Source organism: Pelodiscus sinensis, chromosome 25, assembly GCF_049634645.1.
Source record: "Pelodiscus sinensis isolate JC-2024 chromosome 25, ASM4963464v1, whole genome shotgun sequence".
Taxonomy (NCBI): Eukaryota; Metazoa; Chordata; order Testudines; family Trionychidae; genus Pelodiscus; species Pelodiscus sinensis.
This window is the reverse complement of record NC_134735.1, coordinates 14732247-14756400: the sequence shown is the minus strand read 5'-3', so window position 1 is coordinate 14756400 and position 24154 is coordinate 14732247. Positions and strand designations below refer to the sequence as shown.

At 54.7% G+C, this 24154-nt stretch overlaps 1 protein-coding gene and 1 long non-coding RNA gene across 3 annotated transcripts in view; both read right to left on the bottom strand.

Moving 5' to 3' along the window:
* The window catches only part of PTPRU (protein tyrosine phosphatase receptor type U), a 271696-nt gene that overhangs the window by 219572 nt on the left and 27970 nt on the right, over positions 1 to 24154 (bottom strand). The window lies entirely within an intron of this gene.
* LOC142819892 (uncharacterized) lies at positions 462 to 22297 on the bottom strand. Its single transcript, XR_012897573.1, has 2 exons — positions 800 to 22297; positions 462 to 685 (listed from the first exon to the last, which is right to left on the bottom strand). It is a non-coding gene; the product is annotated as an uncharacterized LOC142819892 (long non-coding RNA).

The window sequence follows — 24154 nt, the reverse complement described above, 5'->3', positions numbered from 1 at the left end:
CATTCACAATTATTTGAATGCTTGGATTGGCAATGCTGAATACTGCAGCTCATAATATAGCCCGGCGGTGCTGTGAGTTTTTACTATAGAATATTTTAGTAATTGCTTAAAATGGGGATGGGCCAAAGAAAAGTTCCAGAGTAGGAGGGCAGGATCTGGACATTTCAACTACTCAAACCTACTACACTACCAACTCTGGACAGCATGGCAATCCAGGAAGTCCCAACCCAGCAACATTCCTTCAGGAAGTGACATCACATAGGATGGCTGCTGCAACATTCAGTAGCTTTGCCCATCTGATTGTTTCTATTGGCTATAGAACAGCAGCTTTAAAAACCAAGACCTAGCTATTCTTGGTTCTAGTGCTCGGAGAGCACAGTCATAGGCACCAGGTGATCACCCTCTTCAGACAAAAGAGATGGACAGACACACTCAGAGAGAATCCAGGAACCAGGCCCCCCGTGAGCACAATAATTTTAAGGCCAGTCAACAACACAGGTTAGACCTCTAAGAAAGCGAGCCTGTCTCTTTAAAGAGCTCCGGACCCAAGAATCCAGGTTTCTGTGCAAAGAGTTCAGGTCCCATCACCCAGTTTTCCACAAGGGGATGGTTGCTCTTTTCATCAAGCTTCCCAGCCGGAGGTGGTCAGGCCAGGCTAGGCAGGGGCTACAACAAGTCAGCTAACCTGCAATGAAACTGCTTTAATAATTAACCATTCAATTAACATCCCACCGCCTCCCCCTCCAAACACACAGCACCTGTCCCAGAACCATTGGTTATCACCTGACCAGATGCCCACCTGAGACACAGCCAGCTCTGAGCAGCTGATGCCAGACTATGAGGGGCATGGGGTGCAGACCCTCCTGCCCCCACAAGGCCCCATGTTTAATTAAGCTTTGGCCCTGGACTGCATCCAGCATGAGGCAGATCATTAACATACAGCAGCTGCTGGGGCCAGCATTAGCTCAGCACCACGACGTAGGCCTATTGTGACACGTCCTAGTGCAGCACTGGGATACCGTAGGGACGCTATGGAGGCCATGCTACCATCTGCTCACACTCAAATAGCACCTAGGTCGAGTCTATCGGGTCTCAGCCCCTCCAGCAAATGGGTAAAGGGAGACTCACTTCCTCAAGCATCATCCGGACGGTGCCATGGGTCCAGATACAGGAGAGAGCGATTTGGACACCAAAGCCCCATCTGGCCTGGGTGTCTCCAAGCCAGGTGAATTCCTTGCTTGTCCAAGTGGGTTGTGCCCCGGACTGGGATTTAAGAGACCTGGGTTCTAGTTTCAGCTCCCACTGGTCTGCTGAGTGGCCTTGGACAAGCAATGGGCAGTCTGTGCCTCAGTTTCTCCATCTGTAAAATAGGGTTAATGATACTGGCTGCCTCTGTAAGGCGCTGGGACTCATCTGACCCATGCTAGATGAGAGCTAGAGATGTCCTACTAGTCCGGCCAGCAGAAACTCACTGAGGGGCAGAGGAGTACATGCCCCGTGTGGCCTGGGAATCCAAACAGCTCCAACGAGCATGGGGCCGAACAAGGAGAGCGGCTGCAGGGAGCATGGCAGGGTGGAGTGACAGCGCCTGCAGAAAGAGATGCATTGTGGGAAGGCTGTGCTGCCCTCTGAAGGGCACTGTCAGACCAGCTGGCCCGTTGCTTGGGTGCCATGTGGCTCTTCCTGCCTTTCCAGGTCTATGGTCCCCTCCTTCTCTGAGCTAACTCGGGTGGGGACAGACACACTAAACCAAACCACCCTTGCAGTCCCCATGCAGAAGACAGCCTCACTCAGCACGCCTCAAGCACCACACAAGTAAACTCTGTCGGTCCCTTTTTCAGCGGGGGAAAGCAAGACAGAGAGGGCAGGGCCCTGGCCCAAGGTCACCCAGGAAGTGCACGGCCGAGCCGGGAAACACGTGCCCCGTGCCTTCCCCACAATGAAAAGGAATAGCACAGTAGCGGCTGGAAATGTCCCGCCACACCACATCTGTTCAAACATTTGGCGAGAGTCCCTGCTTTAAAGAGCGGAGACTCTAAATGCCACAAGGTGGCAAAGGAAACAGAGGCACAGAAGTTAAGTGACTTGCCCAGGGTCACACAGCAGGTTGAGGGCAAAGCTGGAACTAGAATCCAGGTCTCCTAGCTCTGACTCCAATGCCTTGCCCACTGAACCAAGTGTAGCTAAGGCCACACAGCTTCGGCCAGGTCACTGCTACAGAATAGCTCGGTCAGCCATGGCTGCGAAGAGGGGCGACCCCTCAGCGACGGAGCTGTGCTGACAGAAGCCCCTAGTGCAGACACAGCAAAACTGCACTTTCACCAGCCCAGCAAATATCCCCTGCCGTTGAGACGTTGCACCTGCCACAGTGCTTATGGCTCCAGGAGCTTTCTCCAATTTGGGGAGCGAAATAAGCCACGTCAGTACAAGGCACGTGCCCGACAGTTATGCTGGCAAACGTCTTAATCAGAGAGCAGCACCATGGTCCCAGTGGGGAAGCGCTAACAGCTCCCTCCCTCCCCCCAGAACAGACCAAGCCTCCTCACTTCAGAAAGTCACCCCTCCCACATTTTGCTTTTTGATTTAAATTCTAAGCTCCTTGACCCTCCCTACCTGGCATTGGGGGAGGAATAGCTCAGTGGTTTGAGCATTGGTCTGTTAATCCCAGAGTTATGAGTTCAATCCTTGCAGAGGCCAATTTGGGGCAAAAATTGGTCAGGGATGTTACTTGGTCCTGCTGTGAAGGCAGCGAACTGGACTCAATGACCTTTCAAGGTCCGTTCCAGGGGACAGGCAATCTCCATTAATTTTAATTTTTTAAAAGAATTAAGACCCCCAGCTTGACTGGAGAAGCAGCAGGCCTGGGGCGAGTTTTGCCTCAGTAACCGAGACCAGGCCCTGGTTTGCACAGAAAGAGAACTCTCGGGAAGGAGCTTTCCCCGTCGGGGCGGTGGCTGGGAGCGATGGAATGTGTGAGAAGCAATAAAGCTTGCGCAGCGGGGCTCAGTTCTCCGTGATTGAACACGTGCCGGCACAGCGAGGGCCCTTCCGGAGCCGTGAGCCAGGCTACACTGGGTTATTTATGTCCTTTCAATATGTAAAGCAGCATGGTTTGCATTTCCAAACGGCACCGCTCCGGCTCCAGGCTCCCCCCGCTGCTGCTCTGGGTCGCCAGGAGGGGAGCTGGCCGCAGGCAGCCTCAGAGGGGGTGGATCTGTGAGCACGAGCTCAGAGGGCAACTGCTCTGGCAACCCCAGTAGCCTCTGCCCCCAGAGGGAACGAGACAAGAGAAGCCACCACATCCCCTTTCCCAGCAATTGAACCAGGGGACCCACGGCTTCTTCCCCATCGCCCTCCTACAGCCACCCCACTTCCCAGTCCTCCTCATGACTCCTCCCAAACCCCGAGGCCAGGGCTACTGGACTGCGGGCAGAGCACGGCAGCTCAGACCCTCATGCAAGCAGCAGGGATAGAACTCGTGCTGCTGCTCCAAAGGCCCAGGCCCCGAAGGAGAATCACCATGAGCTGCCAGTAGGAGAGGGGCTAGGACACACCACTGCTGTTCAGATTCCATCCACCAGAGGGCAGTGGCACATTTTCATGCCCACCCCTGGATGTGCACCACAGCAGGATCCATTTGCAAGTGCTAGCGCTGCGGCTGCTGCTGTGGGTCAGCAGCTCTGGTCTTTGCAGCTCTCACAGGAAGCTGGGACGAGGCCGCGCCAGAGCCCTGCAAGGTGGCTCCTTAGTATAAAGCTAGGATGGGAGGAGAGTGGATTTGACCTGCTCTCTCTAGGCTCCCCGGTCCTGCCATCCCAAGCCAGCCTGTCTGTAGGGAGCGAGCAGGCGACGCGATGGGGCTCAGCCAGCACAGAAATCAAAGGAACAAAATCACCTTCCAGATTAGACACCTGCTATCAATTTGCCTCAGTGTGTGAGCTAAATAATTCAGGGGGGTGCAGAGGGAAGACGACCAACCGGGGCCAAGCAGAGTTTTGGAAAGCAACACCGGCTCTGCCAGCTGCCTCCACACCCACTAGCTCCCTCGTGCAATCTCTGCAGCCTTTCACTGCCCTAAGACATGTGCCCATAACCATGCTGGTTTGCTCTCCCACACGCATTTTAGCTTTGGCCACTGGCAAGGCTGGTCCAAGAACTAGGGGTGTATATGGGCAAGATCCAGGGGTGTGTGTGTGGTGGGGGAGGGGAGGGAGACTGGCTACTCAGAGACCTGTTGAGCTGAGTGACTCACTCCTGTTAGTATTAACTGTTTGTACGACCGTAGCGCTCAGCCAAGCTCAGCGCCCCATTGTGCTAGGCGCTGTATAGAGCCCTCAGTGACTGGATCAAATTCCCGCACTCTCAGAACAAGAAGCCCCGGGTTCAAATCCCTACAGGCAGCAAGTGACAGCTTGACCCCACTGACGTCAGTGACAAACTCCCATCAGCTTCAGCTGATTTCACCCTTGCTTCATTAACGTCTTCCCTGAAGCTCATTTTCATTCAGGCTGCGTATGGGGGCGGGAGCAGAGCTGATCCCTGGAGGATTCCTTACCAGGTAGGAATTAACAAGCCTGGAAGGCGTGGGAGCTCTCTGCCGCAGGAATTTGGGGAACCCTTTGGTTCTGCTCTGCCACGAGCGTGCGCTTTGGTCACGGTGGCGAGGGGAGGCAGTGCGAGCCCCAAGGTGTGCATGTGCAGGGGCTAGGGGAGATGGCTGCTCGCGGCCCCATGCTGGAAGCGCTGAGTCACTCTGATGCCAATTAGGGGAAGAGGAGGGAGCAAATCCCAAACTAGGCCAGGCCAGGTCTATGGCTGGGACATAAGCCCTCAGGTAATCGCAGCCACTAGGTCTGAGTGCGCCCAGCAATGAGTGACATGGCGCATGTGAGCGGATCCTGAGTGCAAGGGCAAAGTGGATTCCACACCCCGATCCCTTCGTTCTCTGCCCCAAGGGGGGCGGAAGAGACCCAGCAGGGCCCCAGCGATACCCCGGAAGAGTTACTCTGGTGCAGGGGCTTAGTCTCCTCTCCCCATCTCCATGTAGCATCAGGTGCCACAGCCACCTGCTCTCCCCACGATACCTGAGGGAATCAGGGGCTTCCCCATCCCCTGCCACCAGACTGAGGCCCCCCGACTCTCACATCTCCACAACAACGGCCAGCAAGCGATTCACCCTGCTGTGGCAGAGACCAAAGCTGCTTCAGCTGCAGGGAGCAGCCAAAATCCCCCTCCACTGTTCAGAGATGCGCCCCAGTACTCCATCACGGGGGGTGTTTTAGCTGAGCAGAACTTCCTCCACCCGCTGCTCTCCTGCAGTTCTCTCCTAGCGCTCTGGGCAGGCTAGCTCCAAGAGTCCCAAGGGATGGGGATGGCGCAGGGAGACGAGTCCCGTGCCTGCAACATCTCACAAGAACAGGCATGCTCTCCGGGTTCCCCCAGTCCAGCCAAGTGGGGCACGCAGAGAGCAGCCACCTCCCAGGACCAGGGCTCCACCCCAGTGAGCACAGCAAGGACAAAGTGGGGGGAAGAGGGGGTTAATGAACCTTTTTTGCCCCCAGAAATCTCTGCGGGGGGTTAAGGGTGAAGCTCTGGGTCAGTGCTGGAGGGACCCAATCCTGCTCGTCCACAAACGAGGTCAAACCACCCATACCTAGATCGCTTGTAGATTGGCAGCTTATCTGGCCAGGGGCCCGGCCCACAGCCCGGTCCAGGGACATGCCTAGAACATAATCAGAGATCCCGGGTCACTAGAGGGGCATGATCCGGCTTGCGGCTGTTGAAAGCTCTGCAGCTCTGAACACCTGGTCCAAAAGGGACCCTGGCGGCTCCAGTCAGCACCACTGACTGGCCTGTCTGAAGGCTGGTTTGCAGCACAGCGAGGGTCCTAGGCTAAGGCAGGCTCCCTACCTGCCCTGGATGCAGCCACCAGGTCCCTGCAGCCTCTAGGAGCAGGGAGGCGCCACAGGCTGCCCCTGCTTGAGTGCCGGCCCCCCAACTCCCATTGGCCAGGGACCACAACCAATGGGAGCTACAGGGGAGGTGCCTGCGGGCACAAGGGCAGTGCTCAGAGCCTTTCTGTGCCTAGGGGTCACAGGGACCTGGGAGCTGCAGTAGCCCCACGACTCAGACCCGCACCCCAGAGTCCCTCTCGCGCCCAACTCCCTCCCCAAGCCCAGGGGAATCAGTGCGATTCTGGAGAAGCCAGGGAGGGGCCATGCTCTGGCTGAGGACCTTGCGTTGCTGGCATCAATCATGGCCAACAGGGAGTATTTGATTCTTTGCTGTCAAGGCAGCAGCAGTTCCCCCTCGCTCTGCTGCAAGGAGCCTGTCCCGCCCCAGGGTCTGCATGGCAGTATCCAGCCTAGGGCTTTGGTTTTAAATCCAGATTCTGAAACCCAGGGCCCGATGGGAAGTCAGCAGGACTTTCAGTGCAGTCTCCCCTCCTGGGCTGGAAGTGCAGATGCCCAGCCTTGCGCTGGAGTAGGAGAACCCGAAAGCCATGTGACCGCGAGCAGGGCAGCACGGCTCCGTGTGAGCCGAAGGAAGCGCCAGATGGGATGAAGATGGACAGCCCGTGGTGGGTAAAGAACAGTTTAGGAACTATTTAGAAAAGCGAAACGTACACAAATCCATGGGTCCGGACTGTGTACCCAGTCCGAGGGTACTGAGGGAGTTGGCGAATGTCACTGAGGAGCCTTTGGCCATTATCTTTGAAAAATCGTGGAAATCGGGAGAAATCCCAGATGATTGGAAAAAGGCAAATGTAGTGCCCATCTTCAAAAAAGGGAAGAAGGACGATCCAGGGAATTATAGGCTGGTCAGTCTTACCTCGGTTCCTGGAAAAATCATGGAAGGGATCCTTAAGGAATCCATTTTGAGGCACTTGGATGAGAGGGAAGTGATCAGGAATAGTCGGCATGGATTCACAAAGGGCAAGTCGTGCCTGACCAATCTGATTAGCTTCTATGATGAGGTAACTGGCTTGGTGGACATGGGAAAGTCAGTGGATGTGATATACTTTGACGTTAGCAAGGCTTTTGATACAGTCTCCTACAATATTTTTGCCAGCAAGTTAAGGGAATGTGGATTGGATAAATGGACGGTAGGATGGGTAGAAAGATGGCTAGAAGGCCGGGCCCAGCGGGTAGTGATCAACGGCTCGATGTCAGGATGGCGGTCAGTTTCTAGCGGAGTGCCCCAAGGTTCGGTTCTAGAACCGGTTTTGTTCAATATCTTTATTAATGACCTGGATGAGGGGATAGATTGCACCCTCAGTAAGTTTGCAGATGACACTAAGCTAGGGGAGAGGTAGATACGCTTAAGGGCAGAGATAGGGTCCAGAGTGACTTAGACAAATTGGAGGATTGGGCCACAAGAAATCTGATGAAGTTCAACAAGGACAAATGTAGAGTCCTGCACTTGGGACGGAAGAATCCCAAGCATAGTTACAAGCTGGGGACCAACCAGTTAAGTAGTAGTTCTGCAGAAAAGGACCTGGGGGTTACAATGGATGAGAAGCTGGAGGTGAGTCAACAGTGTGCCCTTGTAGCCAAGAAGCCTAATGGCATATTAGGTTGCATTAAGAGGAGCATTGCCAGCAGATCCAGAGATGTCATATTATTCCCCTTTACTCCAGCTGTGGCCTCACCAAAGCTGAATATTGTGTCCCATTCTGGCCCCCCACTACAAAAAGGATGTGGACGCACTGGAGAGGGTCCAGCGGAGGGCAACCAAAATGTTTAGGGGGCTGGAGCACATGACTTATGAGGAGAGGCTGAGGGACTTGGGTCTGTTTAGTCTGCAGAAGCGAAGAGTGAGGGGGGATTTGATAGCAGCCTTCACCTTCCTGAAGGGAGGTTCCAAAGAGGATGGAGAGAGGCTGTTCTCAGTAGTGACAGATGGCAGAACAAGGAGCAAAGGTCTCAAGTTGTGGTGGGAGAGGTCCAGATTGGATATTAGGAAAATCTATTTCCCTAGGAGGGTGGGGAAGCACTGGAATGGGTTCCCTAGGGAAGTAGTGGAGTCTCCATCCCTAGAAGTGTTTAAGTCTCGGCTTGACAAAGCCCTGGCCGGGTTGATTTAGTTGGGATTGGTCCTACCTAGAGCAGGGGGCTGGACTTGATGACCTTCTGAGGTCTCTTCCAGTTCTATGATTCTATGAAATGCAAACACAGCTGGAGCAACATCGGCCTTCAGGATGCTCTCAGCTGTTGGCAAGACCAAGAGAGACTCTACTTGATGGTGTCTCTGTCTCCTCCACATCCGGGACCTCCCGGAAGTGCTGCCTGACTGGTGCTGCCACTCACCAGCCTCCTTCCCTCTGCTGACAGATCCTAGCCACTCCCTGCCACAGAGAATTCTCCCAGCTGGTCGCCAGAGTCTGTGCACCCAGCCAAGCATATCTTGGATAAGCCACTGAGTCACCGCCAGCAAGAGCCATTGTAAAAGCTACGATTTGTCCTGGGCCTTGCAAAGGTCCTGGATTTCCTGACGTCAGCCCAAAGTGGCTGAGAGTTGCAGCTCCCAGCCAGCCCCAGCAGCTTCAGGGAGAGGTCATGGGCACCCAAGACTTTTTCTTTATGGCCTGTGACCTGTCCGTGACAAAAGCTTAGCTTAGGCCACTGGGCCTCATACAGGAGCTTGCCCACAGAGGAAGGCGCTTTACTTGGGAAATCAACAATCCATCTGGCCAATCGCGTAATGCTGCTCACACAGGCTAGAAGATTCCTTCCTGATCCCCACAGCCAAAAGCTCCTGAACCAGGAGGTTTCATTGGCCCAAAGCACCAGAGTCAGTTACCCTGCAGCCAGGAGTCCAGCTCGGGCTCGCGGAAAGGTGCAGAGTTATTCACCGGCTGCACCTCAGCTGTCAGAGTAGGCAGGTCTGCCTCGGCCAGTCAAGGGAGGACAAGGTTCCCTCTCTCCCCCATGAGAGAGAACCAGGAGGAGGAACTACAGGGAGAAACCCTGAGCGCAGCCAGCTGAGCGGGAGCAAAAGCTCAGGTTTCGGTCTCTACCGTAGGGCTTGATTGCACAGGACTAAAGGCGAAGCTCAGGAAGGGAATCACCCCTTGTGTGTGCTGCACCGAGGAGAGGGGGCTGGCCCCTCCACAGCCCTGCTCTAAACCCGCTGAACTAGCAGGGCTGCTACTGGCCACAGATTATCCAGCCCCCTCCCCCCCAGTCATTCCAACTCAGCAGTGCATGGCAGCGACACCTCTCCGCTCACTGCACACGCCATGACCCGCTGGCCCTGTGCTATGGGGCTGGATGGGAAAGGGGTTTTCACTGCCGCCTGTCTGCATTTCCACCCCACAGGCCAAGCGCTTGGCTGGGCCTTGGCCAAGCCACCCAAATGAGAGACACAAGCGAGGCAGGAGCCTGGCTGTGAGCAGAGATTCCCCATGTCAATAAATTACAGGGGCAGAGCCGCAGTGACAGTCTATTGATGTCTGTGTTTTCAGGCCCTGCAACACAGGACACTCTGTCGGGCTCCGCGAGCTGTCAAGGCGATGCAGGGAAGGGACTCAATTGATGCAGTCAGTGCAGCTGATGGCTCCAGCCCACAGGAAGGCAGCAGACGTTGCAGATTGGCTCAGTGGGCGAAGCGAGAGGAAACCGAGAGCTGCGGCGAGACGCCAAACCAGGCCTGGAAAACCAGCAGAGCCCCTCAGTCCCTGGGCATCCCCACCTTCACCGTCGGCACGGGAGGCGCGGGGGCTGCCCAACACGAGGCCTGGCTGGAAGAGTCCTCCCGCCACTGCATGTCCTGAGCCACCCTCCTTCCAGGGTCACACTCTTTCGGAGCCAATCTATGGAGGGAAAACCGAGGGCCAGTGCGGGGACTAAGGATCATCACAAACCTCCCCACTTGTATGGCACATTTCCTGGACCTGCCTTTTCAGACAGTGCAGCCCGTCCCCTGACCTACAGCAACAGCTCTGCACAGCCCCACGTGCACCACTCTGCTGCACGAGACAGATGTTACCTCACCAGTATGTGCCCTTCTGGAAGGCAATCAGATACAACAACAGCGCATAAGACAAAACAGCAGGGTCTAGTGGTTAGAGCGGGGGAGGTTGCAGTACAGCCAATTCTCCCAGGGTTTCTTTTTCTGTGAGTTTGTTTTGTAAATCTCACAAGTTGTCTTGCTTTCCTTAAAGCACCACCTCCTGGAGTCATGTGATTCTCACATCATTTCAATTGTCTTTAAAAAAAATAAATCCACTCTTCAAGGACACAAGGTAAAGCTTAACAACATGACTGACTGCTCAGAAAGCAGAAGGCGAATGAAAAGATGCCAAGTCCACAGTTTTTAAATGCTGGTAATTTGTAACCCCATCTAACAGCTTCAAACACCAGCAGTCAGCAGCACCACGCTGGAGAGTCAAGACCCACCTGTGCTATAGACTTGCTCTGTGGCCAAGTCTACTCCCCTCCCCTGTCACAGTCCTCAGTCCTCCCCCTCCGGCGGACTCAGGCAGAGGAAGGCGTCCCCTCCCTGCAGCCCCCAGAATACTCCCTGGAGAGGCAGAACACCCAGTGTTCACCAGCCATAACAGCGCAGAGCAGGGGCTGTTCCATCTGCTGCCCCCCCCCTGCTGAAAAGTCAGCCTTGGGGAGCACTATTGAACCTTCCTGCAGTTGTGATCCCTGGGGCTGGGCAGACCAGCTGAGATGAAATCAGAAACTGTGCTGCTGAGCCCCTGACCAAAGCCCAAACCAGAACTGGCTAGGAGGGTCACAAAGAATGGAGGAGGCTAGTGGCAGCATCCTGCTGCCTGGCAAAGGATGGGGGGTTTTGGACTCAACTGGACCAGCCTGGTTCATGCTGGTTGAGGGCGGGGCTTGAATCCTCCACCTCTGCCTCTGAAGTTGGGTACCTTATCCACTGTGCCACTGGAGGAGCCCCCCAACCTCCCTACATTCTGGCCCCCCCTTACCTGCCCTATGTTGCAAGGGTGCCAGGGCAGGTAATCACATGGTTTGGCTTTTCCTGGACGATTCCTTGGGCCCCTCAGCTCAGGCAGACACCTGCCTGAGGGTGGATTAAATCAGAGCCTGCCCATCATCGCGGGGACTTGCCACCGGCGTGACTCTGGCATGGCTCTGGGGTCGGGATGACACGCTGTCCCAGTGATGCCCAGGGAGTGACAACCCATCTTTACTAGGCACAATCAGGCTGCGCAAGGTTGCCACTGCACCACATGTGGGATCTCCTCTCCAGGCAATGGAGCCAGGGTTCCTCAGACACTGGGGGGTACACAAAGGTGCTTGTAAAACACATGCCCAGGGGCCTGAATGGCTACCCAGCTGGGCTGGCTGCCATGGACACAGTGCTGCTGACAGATTCCAAGCCTAGGGCTGCACCCTGTATGCACACAAGGCCAGCTCCAGGGCTCCTGGCTGTGAACACACAATGTTCCCAGCACACCAGGCTGCAAACCACAGCTTGAATGTGGCCAGGTAAGGCCGGGTGACCAAAAGGCTCCAAGTGGCGTCCACGCCTGTGCTAAAAGCACGGCCCATTAGCCCAGGCAGGCAGAAGCAGACTCAGGAGTGACTAGAGGGCCCTTTCCGTTAGCCTCGGACACACACGCCTGGGCCCCATCCCTGCATTCTGCTCACTCCTGTCTCCTGCCCACACAACCGCAGAGGAACGAGCAGCAGCCCCTTCCACACGGTCCCACCACCGCGAGGCTGGACTCGCACTCCCGCCTGCCACACTGCCGGCCACGGCCACTCCTCTGAAACCGCTGGACCAGGGGCCTCGGTCAGCAGCAGAAGAGGCAGGTCCCCACTCGGGCACGAGGACCGTTCAGCAGCTGAAGGGTGCAGGGAAGGGAAGCAGCTCTTGGTGCCACATTCCCCAAAGCCACCTGCTGGGAAGTGTCTTCAGAGACTGCGGCTTCGACCTGAGACTTACAGCCTTCATCGAAGTGGAACGTTTTGTTCCTCGGCTCTGGGCCCGGCCAGTGCCAGGTGCTGGTATTGGTGAATGGACTTACCAGAGACCTGGCTGAGCGCTGCCTCTCGGGCTGCCGGGAGGGGAGCTGAGAACCGAAGCCCACGTACGAGTTCAGACACTGCCCTGACTTGAGGTTCCTAGGCACACGCTTGTGGTGCACGTAGAGCTGCGACCCTGCAGGCCAGCTCCCGAGACCAATGACGACCCTTCCCTAGCTTACCGGGGGCATCCATTTCTAGGTCAAGCTAGCATCAAGGTCCAGACTCCAGAGCAAAATGCAAAACCAGGCACAATTCTGATAATAATGAGTAAATAAAAAGATGTTGTGGCCCATTCAAAAGCATGTAGCAGTCTGGATTTGGGCCACCCCTGCATCTTGCCTCTTCAGGGGCATAGTGTGTGGGTGTGGGTGTGTCACACACACACACACACACACACACACACACAATTCTAAACACCACTGCTCTTTACTTAGTAGCAAGAGCTATAACAAATCCTGCATACATTTCTTTGCCGACGTTCTCTCTGCCACCTGAAGCATTCTTTGGGCTGGGATCAGTGGGACTTCCAGCTGGCCCTGCAGTTAGCCTGCTACGAAAGCTACCGGTCTCTTCCCCCTTCCTGCCACAGTCCCCCGTCCATCCTAGAGCAATCCCCTTCGGAACCCTTTTATATCCTGCTTAGTTCCTCTTTCCTTCTGGGGACTTTCCCTCTCCCCCATTCCACCAACCACTTTCGCAGTTTGGACGCCCTCCTGAGCAGACTCGCTGTTCAGTGTGGAGCACAGGCACCGAGTTCAACGACTGCACTGCCCCTTGCCTGGTGGTGTGTGCTACACGTGGCTTCCACGCTCGCACGGGCACATTTCAAAGAACAGCTTCAGCATCGCTCAGAACCCGTAACTAGTACAGGCAGATTCCCCAGCTCACTGCAGGATTCCCTACAAGACGGTCCCATGGAGACCACTGCTTTACTGACACCGAGCGAGACACAGGGCGAGGAGCGTCCCGGAGCCTCCCAGAATTAAAACATAAGCTTTAATTGACGATTATGTCATGCGACAAATCCTCCAGGAATATGCTCAACCAAAGCTGGGAATCCTAGTGAGACACAATCCCTGCCCCAAAGACACTGCAATCTAAACCACAGGTAAAGGGGCAGAGGATGGAAGTACCATGAGCCCCATTTTATAAACAGGGAACTGAACTGCAGACAGAGTCAGCCATCTGCCCAGTGTCACCTGGAAACCCGCAGAACAGAGAATGTAACTGAGATGTCCTGGATCCCAGTTCAGTGCCCCAGCCACAAGCCCACTGGGCCTCATTTCTCCAGCAGAGATACTTAAGAAACCCAGGCCAGCCTCCCCACTCTGGAGAACAAAGTCCTGCATCTTCAGGACAGATATAGCCTGGAGGAGCAGCTCAGTTCCAATTTCTTGCTGGGAGGCAAGAACTTCTTTGCATCCGAAGCTCGCGGTACACCAGAAGCACAGGCAAGCCGGGAAAGCTCTCCATCCGCCAGCCCATGGATATGCATAACTGCACAGAGCACAGCTCCCACACCACCCTGATAATTTGGGCTATTATAGCGTTCCTTTACTTTGCTGAACTCCCTCTTTCAATACAGGATTTAAACATCAAGGTCTGAAGGGATAATCAACCTCTGCCAGGGCTCTCAACAGGCACAGCTGCCTGCTCCGTAGTTAATACCAACTGATCTGACAGTGTTACAAAAGGGGGGGTATGTATATGCTTTTGGGGGGAGGGGAAGATGCGGCACAGCCACAAGTAGGGAAAGCCAAACAAGACAAAGGCAGTCCCTCTGGTCTGTAGTGGTCTCATGCAACGGCAATTTCTGATTGAATCAGGGTGGTGATGGAGGCAGGGGAGGGCGAGGAGGACAGCCTGGAAAAGAAGCAGAAGCTGTCACATAGAAACTGACAGGTCAAGTCCAGCCCTTGTCGATTTCAATCGCCTATGAAGAGATTTACCCTTCAGGCAGAGGAGAGCAAGACCAGCTGGAAACTACAATCCAAAAGGCTACTAGGCAACACACCAACCCAGACTTCCAGGAGTTATTTCTCCTCCGTGGCTGCATGTTTGTCAAGTTTTTCATAAGAACGGCCAAACTGGGTCAAACCAAAGGTCCATCTAACCCAGTAACCTGTCTACCGACAGCGGCCAACGCCAGGAACCCCAGAGGAAACAAACAGATCATCACGTGATCCATACTCTGTTGCCCATTCTCAGTCTCTGACAAACAAACTAGGAACACCATTGCTGCCAGTCCTGGCTAACGGGCATTGGTCGACCATCCTCAATGAATTTCTCTAGCTCTTTTTTGAGCCCTGTTAAAGTCCTGGCCTTCACAACATCCTCTGGCCAGGAGTTCCACAGGTTGACTGTGCGCCGTATGAAGAAAAACTTCCTTTTGTCTGTTTTAAACCTGTTACCTATTAATTTCATTTGGTGACTCCTAGTTCTTATGTTATGGGAACAAGTAAATAACTTTTCCTTGTTCACTTTCTCCACATCAGCCATGATTTTATAGACCTCTATCATATCCCCACTTAATCTCCTTTAAAATGAAAAGTCTCTCTTTATATGGCAGCTGTTCTATACCCCTAATCATTTTTGTTGCCGTTTTCTGAACTTTTTCCAAAGCTAAGATATCTTTTTGAGACAAAAGGTGGGCATATCATGGATTTATATAAAGGCAATAAAATATTCTCTCTTATTCGCTATCCCTTTTTTAGTGTTTCCTAACATTCTGTTTGCTTTTTTGACTGCTGCTGAACATTGAGTGGATGTTTTTAGAGAACTCCCTCTTGAGTGGTAACAGCTAATTTAGTCCCCATCATTTTATAGGTCCCTGTTGGATGTAATATTTTTCTGCAAAATTAATCATGAATAAAGGTGTTGATTCTTGCAGCAGGTAGAGAGATGGCTGAAGTCATCTGTAGACTTCTTTACCCAGTGGGCAAATAAATTGCTAGTGAATCACCAATTTCATTATTCAGCCAATTTTGCTCTTAGTTGTGAGAGCGCTCTCTCTCCTGTAGGATTTCAAAATGCTTCAAGTTTCCATACTATAGGAATTATTCATCCATCACTGAAAACAGCCATTTCTGGATAGGGACACAGCAACTGTTTGGAGCATGTAGCAAAATGCACTGAACCCAATTGATACTGCAGGGCAGTACTATTAAGGGACACACTATAGTGTGCCGCCCAGTTGGGAATTTGGCTGGGCAATTCAGGTTACCACCTCCCAGGTCTGGAGTGTCACAGGTCTTTAATGATGACAAGCAGTCAGGACCCTTGGCTTTGTATCTCATTAGATTACAGACTGCAGGACTGGTTGCATAAGGCCTGTATGCACCAAACACTCATCGATTTCAGTGAGATTTGTGTGTGCAGAAAGGGCAGCGAATTGGGTCCAAAGAGAATCCAGTCTTCCATCTTCATGACAGACATGGCGAGGGTGTAAGTGCAATTACTTTTTTGGGGGGGGATAAGAACCTCTACACACATGAAGTACCAGAAACCTACACAAGCCTCTAGAATGCTCCATCCACCAGGTCCTGGAAACACAAGAGCTTTGCAGAACAGGACGCCCACGGTGCCTTGTTTCAGGTCGTCGTCGTGTCATTTCCCACAGAGTCCTGTCTTCTCTGTGCAAGGGAGATGCCTACACTCCCATTTCACGCCAACAGCAGCCTCAATCCATCCAGCAACAGGCGAGGCCAGGCCTGCATTGAGGGAGCACAGAGAGAACCACCAGGTCTGCCCGGGGCCAGCAGTTTCAGTAACAGATCTCCTCTGTATTCAGTTCCAGCAAAGGCCCCTCTCCCCTGTAAGAGACACCAGCTCTCTCATTTCCCAGCCATTCAGCAAGCTTATCCCTTCACTCGCAGGTAAACTAGATGGAAGAGCCGCCAGCCGTATCTCAAACTGCATTTCTTTTGAACAGTCTGGTCATTTCTCTGGGTCCCCTAGCACAGAATCCACCGTTTGGGGAGGGACAGTTGCTAATCTAGGAACGTGAGAGACTGTCTCTGGTGCCTGTTTCAATAGTTTATTTATTGTTTTTAATACTCCACTCTTCATTGCTCCTGGCACTGTCTGAGAAGCTGGGTTTATTTTGCAAATGACTCGGTTCTTTATGTCATTTGTCAAAAATTGATTTTCCTTCCCCCGGAATATTAACAAGGTTTCTGTGCTCAGTTACCTCTCAGCTTTTGGACCACTGCCGCTCTTGGAATGGTGCTTATTAATTAATTGCTCCATTGGAGCCACTAGAGGGAGGTCTCAATACTTTTTCAGGTAGGCCCTTGAAAGCCCTATTGTGAATGGCTGCTGAAAAGCTGCCGTTTTCTTCCACACAAACAGCTTAGCACATTTTTCAGTCTAGATGTCCCTAGCAGACTAAGGGGAAAGAATGAAAACATGCACACTCCCCAGCAGAGAGTGCACCCAGCGTGCATCCTTCGCCCGGAAACATTCCGTGTCAGAAGGAAAGCTGGCTCCTGCAGACACGCAGAGAGAAACCGCAACATGGCAACGCTCACGAGACAGAAACCGTCAGTTGTACCACAGAGAGAAAAGGACACATCGCGATACAGGGCCACGGTTATACAGGACACGTAGGGCTTAATCAGAACCTTGGGTCTGAACCCACTCCGGTTAATTCGGACAAAGCCAAGATCCAGCTTCACAGAGCACAGCCACTCGCAGGTGTACTGCGGGTGGAATTTCAGGCATCAGCTACAGACCCCAATTTCCTGCTTTTGCTCCAGAGCTTCAATCCAGTCCCCTTCCACCCTTCTGGGGTTTATCACCTGTCCATGAATGGAGGTAAAGGTGCCACCCTGACAAAGCCCCACACCAAAACGCAAGGCTGGTCACAGCAATGCAAGAGTCCCTGACCCTCCCCCACCAATGGGACTCACCTGCAAGATTCCCCACTAGAGCAGGAAGGGATGTTTGATTGAAGTTCTTAGTCCCGCTGGCAAGACTGGCAGCAAGGATCCAAGGCTGCTAATGGGATGTTTTTGTAACCCACACACCTGGTGCAGTTCATTGTCCCATGTGGGAGCACTTAGACCACTCACAGCCAGAGATAAGAACAAAGGAGCTCTACAGCCTATGCTGACACCCAGCTGGCTTTCAGTGTAGGTAAAAACTCCTACACAGAGGTCCCAGGTTGAAATCCACCCTGTGGCAGACACTTGTGTGGGTCTTGAGAAATGGCTCAAGACCCAAAAGGGCCCAAGCACCATCAAATCAGAACACAGCCTCACCAGAGACAGCCTCACTATGGCTTTATCTAACTTCTCTGCATGTTTCACAGCACAGCACTCATCAGCATGGAACCCTGTTTAATAGCCGTCTGTGGCCCAGCACTAAGTAAGGTGAGTGTCAATGGAGAGGAAAAAATTAAACTGGCAATTAAGATAGAGAAGTGCTTAATGTAAGGTTTAAACAGTCATCGATTCCTGTTGGAGTGGAGAGCAGTGCATGGCATCCAAATGCTACGGTTAAGGCCAGTGTCAGAAACACCTGTTTGCTGGCGTGTTCTTTGCCCTTCCATTAACTCCTCTGTCTGGTTTAACGTCTGTCCACCGTGCTCTCCATGACAGCAATTCCCACACTGGCTTCCCCACCCCTTACACGCAGCCTGTGTTCTCTGGTCCCATTCCATTTCTAAAGCACCGTCTCTCCATGCACACACAGCCCCGCCGCGGCGCGCCCACCTGCTACGGGAAGGTAATTTTTGTTTCCGCCTGACTGAACAGAAGATTTTTGAAAATAAGAATGCAGAGCCGGAAAACACTATTAACGGCTGAAACCCATCGCCACGCCTCAGTGCACAGGGAGAGAGCTGGCTTTCAAATCCTGCGTCTGCCTGAGAAACAGAAAGTGGGACAGAAGGCACCAGGGCAATAATAAACAGGCTCTCCCGCGCCTCAGAAAACCAGAGCCACGGGAGTGCTGAGCTGTGAAACAGAAAGATCTGGCTGTCGAAAGGTCTGATCCCAAGACCCTGAAAGCGCCCGGGTGCTGAGCTCCACACAGGATCAGGCCCCGCAGGATCTGTTAGGAGCTGGAGGTATATCCCTAATTAGATCCAAGAAATCCACCTGCTCAATAATAAACTCCCCTTCACACCACCAGGTCTGGTTTATTAACCAAATGACTTCCAATATAATCCTACCTCAAAGCCCAGCAGAACCTTAGCACCTCTATGGTTTACTTACCCCAGCTTGACTGCCCTGGGGCTCCTCCCTCAGGACTACTCAGCCCACACACTAGCTCTCATCTCCCCAAAGAGCCACTCCCTCTCGCATCCAGGCAGGATAACAAGTCACTTCTACCACAAGAATCATCAGAGCCCACTCAGGCTGGGTTTTTCCAAGGGCCAATGGGAGCTAGGTACTCTACTGCCGGGCCAACCAGTTATACCTTTTCTGGGGGGTGGGAGGGAAAGAAAGCACACGCCATAAGGCAGGGCTACTCAACACGTGGCCCACAGGCCACATGCGGCCCCCGGCCCATTTGTTTGCGGTCCGCGGTGCAGGTTTGGGTTTACGCAGGGCACAACGCACAGCCTGCGGGTAGGAGCCAAAACAAAACAGGAGTCAATAGAACGGTCTTCTGTGGAGATGCATTTTAGTAGATAAATTCCTGGAAATTTCTCATTAAAAGTGCTGTCCTATGGGTGGAAATCGGGTAAATATTGTGTTTTATTAATAGCAGAACTGACTTAAATGGGGCCTGTGTGTTGTGTAGTCTTGCCTTCATCTTTGTATTCATGCCTGTCAGTGTGAAAGAAGCTATTTGCATATTTATTTGCATGTATATGCAACCACACTTAAGTTGCGGCCCTCGGCATGTGCTGAGAGTATCATTGTGGCTTCCAAAGTTGAGTAGCCCTCCCATAAGGGAAAGCTAGGTGAGGAGAATAGCTTGGTTGTACCATCTGATTCTCCGGCTCCTCCCAGTAGACTCACAGAGCTCAGCAGTTTTAGAACCATCCATTTGGTCTGATACCGGCAAATGTCCCCATTACAACAGCAGTCATGGCTGTAGAGGCTGGTTTTCTAGTCTGTTGTAGCTTCCACTGCTGTGGTTTTGCACTGTCCAATATTTTACCCCTTCACCACAGAGAGACATTTTGTTTCCCCTCAGGTGGTGGTGGGTTTGCGGGGTTGTTGGGGTTTTTGAGAGTGAATGTTAAGACTTCGGTCAGAGACGGTCCCAATAGCTCAGTGATCCCCAAGCTTTTTAGGTTGCTTCCTCCCTTACCTGGTCTGCAGTCCCCCTACCCCTGAACAATCTATGGTTGGGGGGCAGGGCCAGGGGGCAGGGCAGAAGCAGAGCTGTGGCTAAGTGCGACACTATGGTCAGGACCAGAACTGCAGCTGGGGAGGCTACCAGGAAAGGGGCTGGGAGCAGGTGGCCATGTCTGGGGCTGGGGGCAGGGCCAGAGTGGAACTGGGACAGAGCAGGACCAGCTGGTGCCCCATAGTGGCTGACTTGTGCCCTGCCGTGCCCCTTCTCGGCACAGGGAGCACTGCAACAGCCCAAGGAGAGCATCGGACAGATAGTGTCAATCTGAGTAAGATTCCCTCTGACCAGGGAACCTCCCTGCCACACCAGCCCAGGGCTCCCATACATCCAGCTCCGCCAACGGCCGCCTTGGACAGTTGAGTTGGTTCATGGCCAAGAGAATCCATCTTGGGGGTGCCATGACTGAGTCAGGCAACAGCTCTGTTAGTGATGCTAGGAAGAGAGCCAGAGCCTCTGGGGCAGCCCTGTGTGGAGTCCTAGCGATGAGCAGCAACCCCCGGACTGGCATCTCCCATGACGCAACAGACGAGCGGATGCACTCAAGTGTATCCATTTCCTGGTGGGATGAGAAGACCCCAGTTGCTCTGCTCCCCTTGGCCAGCTGTAGCGTAGCAATAAATCAAGCAGCCTGGACATCACAGGAGTTATATGGGTCTGTCCCCCCATGGACTCCCGCTCTCATTGCCAGAGGCTCACTTGGACTATTCCCACTCAGTGGCCACAGTAAAATGCAGCTCCTCAGGATCTGGATACCCTGCAAACACCCTTCCCAGACAGGCCTCCAACGGCTCATGGCAGCCTGAGGAGGGGGGCTTGGAAGCCCCCTAGTGCAAGAGAGGTGCCAGCCGATGAACAGGACTTGCAGGTGATCCTGCAGTACACATACCAGCCAGAAAACAGATTCTGAGATCTTCTATTGCAGCTTCTCAGAGCTCCTTGCAGCCGCCAGCTCCTGAAACTGGACAGCCTCGGGACTCCACCTGTCTCCCGCGGCCGACTAGAACCGACACAGCTCCCGTTACTACGGCGCAGAGTCAGAGGCGAAAGAGCCGCTTTGATCGCGTGGCCCACCAATGGCCCACTGCTGCCCTGCGCCTGCCAGAGCTGGCACAAAGGTGAGTAGACAGTCTGGGCAGCACAGAGAAAACTTACAGGGTTTCCCGGGGACCGCCCCAGGGAGACACTGCTCCTGTCTCAGCAAAGAGGAGGAACCCTAAGTCCGCAAATCCACAGACAGAGCTGCCCCCGGCAGGGCTACTGCACGGGAGCCTGTTACAGCGGTCTCAGCACCCGCCTCCAAGACACCACTAGCAGCATCCGGCTCTAGGACCAGATAGAGCACAGCAACCCTTGTGCTCCCGCGGGGGCACACCCCCTCCTCCCCAGCTGCTGCCCAGACCTGGGGGCCACTCGTACGCGCAAGCATTTGAAGTGCATCAGGATCACATCCAGGGAAGCACGTGGACAGGACAGAATGTGGCACCAAGACATGGCCCCTTTCGATCTGTCGATGCACCCCCCTCAAACCAGACAGCCCTCCTGGCTCTCTCCCCCCACGCCCAGTGCCATAAGAAAGCACTAGCCTACAGCAGGGTGGGGCCAGCACCATCCCCCCTTCTAGTTAGTCCCGGTGCTTGGCTTTTCCCTGCTCCCATTTCAAAGCAGGGAGGACAACAACCAACCATATTCGGACTGCAGGGCCTGTTTACTAAATTAAAAAGTTACACAGAGAAAACGCAGAATGCCCCAACACAGAGATCTCCACCGGGGCTGCGAGATATTGTTATAACACCAGTAAACCAGCATTATCGCAGGGTGTGAAAATCAATAGGACATCATCACTCGGCAACAAGGAGCCAGACGCCGTCGTACAGGAAGAAATCAACTGAGACCGGCCTGGGGAGGAAGAGGTCAGCCAGCAGGCCGGCTGCTTCAGAGGGAAACTGAAGGGTCCCTGCGCGTGCATGTGCCAGTGTTAGGTCAGGCTGCTGGCGGCACCAGGCAGCAGCAGCAATGCACAGCTGGGCAGCGATGGCAGGGCTGCTCACAGACACTGGGCGACTCCCAGACCTGGTCCCCTCCCCGACAGCCTCTGCCGCCAAGGGGCCTCACCTTGCAGATCTCTCATCAGGACCCAGCTGAGCTCTCCGAGCCCCTACCTTCGGCCACCATCTCTGCCCACGGGCCTCTGCCAAGCAACTGACTCCCTGGACGCTGCGTGTGCTTGTGCGGATAGCGCATGGGGGAGGCAGAGTGTCTGTCTAGGGGCCCCCAATCACTGCAGCAGCTGAGCATCTGTCACCTCAACCCCCAGGGGAGCCTGGGCACCTCCTTCCCACCTAGGCAAATGCCCCATCCCCCGAGGCCACTCCCCTAGGCTCAGGATGCCCTCGCTTGCCTTCCCTTCCTCCAGGGCTGCTAGCAGCCATCCCCTCCTGCAGCCTCCTCACCCCCCGGCCCCGGAGCACTTCGGAAGCACCCAGCTGGGCAGGGGCCGGCGCAGACGCTGACAGCAAAGGGGTGAGCTCAGGCCTGGCGGTAGGTCACCACATGATGCTCTCCCTGCTGGAGCAGCCTGCCCTCCCAGGACGGGCTAGTGCAAACAGTGAGCGGGAGAGCCACAGAGACAGCTAGTTTATTGGATAACTGGTTAAACCTATTGTGTAGCCGGTTAACCGATTAAAGAGAGGGAAGTGGGGACGCCTGCGGGGCACCTCCGGCCCCCGTGGACAGAGGCTGCTCCGAACGTCAGAACAGCCATTGCCTGTGGCAGGCCCCAGGGGCTGAAGCAGTCCTCTGCCTCCGGAGACAGGGAGCTGCTCTAGCCCCCTCGGAGGCTAAACTTTCACTTCCCTACCCCCTGGGGAAGAGAAGGTGGCGCGAGCGTTTCCCCCCCCCCACTCCAGCGCCGGAAGGGGCAGGGGAAGGTGGCGCGAGCGTTTCCCCCCCCCCCCCACTCCAGCGCCGGAAGGAGCAGGGGAAGGTGGCGCGAGCGTTTCCCCCCCCCCCCCACTCCAGCGCCGGAAGGGGCAGGGGAAGGTGGCGCGAGCGTTTCCCCCCCCCCCCCACTCCAGCGCCGGAAGGGGCAGGGCTTCCTGCGGTTTAGCTGGTTGATTTCACATCCCTCGGGTGTAAAGGCAGACCCCTGGCGAGCGGGGCCACTACACTCCACTGTCCTCTGACCTAGCGAGGAGTCCCAGAGCTGTGGCCACCTCCACTCTGCCTGCCCTGCAGGAGAGCTCAGATCCCCACTGTGAGCAGCCAAGTGCCATGTGGCTCCCCAGCCCGGCAGAAACTGTACAGGGTCAAATTCAACTTTTGCATGAAAGCAAACGACGGCGTGTCCAGAGGGAGCTTGTAAGCTGGTTCCTAGCATGGCACTGGGTACTGCGGGAGGACAGGAGAGACAGAGCAACAGACACATCCCCTCCACTCATTCAGCGCCCTGGGGCAGCTGTGAGCCTTCTCCCGCCCCCACGCTCCCGGACCAGCAAATCCAGAGTGACAGTTTGATACTCATCCCGCCCAGGCTCACCTGGACAACGGGCACAGGCCAGCCTGGCCCCAGTGAGTCCTGGGGCCTAGGGATGTTTAACTGGTTACATTGTAAACAGCACCCTTACCGGGTAATACTTACCAGTTCCTGGTTAACCGGTGGGAGCGGGAGTAACTCCCTGCCCACTGCAGGCAGGGGCTACTCTGCCTGGGGGGGCCACTCCCGCCAGCCCATCCCCCCTCTTTAATCGGTCAGTTGAATCAACATCACGTTTAACCTGTTAACCAATTAAATGGGACTTTACATACCTACTGAGGCCCTCGAGAAGAGTCCACGGCCTGGCCCAGGCCTCTTTGTAAGGGCATCTGCCTGTACCAAGGGTGCAGGGGAGATCCCCGGGGGCTGCCCTGGGTGCTCCCCCTCACACAGCACAGCCGGGCTCAGAGCCTGGCAGCATTTGCCAGTGAGACAGGGCACCTGCCTTGCCCCTGCAAAGGGAGCTCCGACACTGGGGCATTTTCCTGTGACTGTCCCACAGCTTCCTGTGACCCTGCAGCACTAGGGATGTGTGCAGCGCCCACCCGTCCGTCCATCCACAGGGCCTGTCAGCAACCAGAGCGGCCAACTGCCATCCAGGTGCTGCCAACCCCAGGCCTGTGGTACCCTGAGCACAGCCACTCTCCTCCTCTTCCAGGCTGCTCCCATCTCTGGTGCCTCAGTCCTAAGAATTGCCAGGCCAGGCCCAGGGCCCTTCCAGCCCAATCTCCTGTCTGCAGCACCGGCTGGGGGAGCAAGAGGTAGAAGAAAGCCCCTTGTGCAATATCCTGCCCATGCTGCGGGGGGGGGATGCTTACCCCACAGGCAGGGGTCAGATCTTGCCCCGATGCAGCGGGATGCGTGGGATCTTTCAGGTTGCATGGAAGCTGGAAAGGGGAACATGCTCCATTCCAGAAAAACAGAGCAGCAGCATGAGCCGACACGGCAACGCTCCGGGAGACAATCCGCTCAGCCTAGAGATCCTTGCTCAGGAAGCCGCTGGGGGGCGGGGCTCTGCCGATGGCAAAGCAGGAAATCTGCCTCTCCCACCCACCCACCGGCCCTTCCCCAAATGCCTGAGTGCGACCGCAGCCAGAGATCCAAACAGGAAGGCAATGGCTGCCCATTGCTGGCATGGAATCGCCCTGCCTTACCCTCCACAACTGCCCCGCTCAGGCCAAGGGCCTGCAGGCCCGAATCTAGCTAGCAGAGAAATCCAGTCCCAGGAGAGCCAGCTGCTCACCCCAAGGGGAGCTTGGCACCGCAGAACAAAGTTTGTGCTCGCTTCCCTCCACAAGAC